Genomic DNA, 438 nt, shown 5'->3' on the forward strand with positions numbered 1-438 from the left:
GGCTCGTGGGTGCCGGTGGCCTGACGGGACTGGGGAGCTGGAGGGTGTGCACCAGGCTGCATCCCTCAGCAAGCACAGCGTGGATGCTTTTTGTTACTCGGTTGGGGGCATTTAAGAAATATTAATATTTTAATTTTTTTTAAAGGCAGTGAACTTGCCATTGGCATTGGCTGCTGTTTGGGTGACGTGGAAGTGTTTTTTAAAGGGAAGAGGGGCTGGGGCAGCCCAACAGGGGAGCTGGAGGGTGTGCACCAGGCTGCATCCCTCAGCAAGCACAGCGTGGATGCTTTTTGTTACTCGGTTGGGGGCATTTAAGAAATATTAATATTTTAATTTTTTTTAAAGGCAGTGAACTTGCCATTGGCATTGGCTGCTGTTTGGGTGACGTGGAAGTGTTTTTTAAAGGGAAGAGGGGCTGGGGCAGCCCAACAGAGAGCA

Source organism: Phaethon lepturus, unplaced genomic scaffold, assembly GCF_000687285.1.
Source record: "Phaethon lepturus isolate BGI_N335 unplaced genomic scaffold, ASM68728v1 scaffold30169, whole genome shotgun sequence".
NCBI classification, from domain to species: domain Eukaryota; kingdom Metazoa; phylum Chordata; class Aves; order Phaethontiformes; family Phaethontidae; genus Phaethon; species Phaethon lepturus.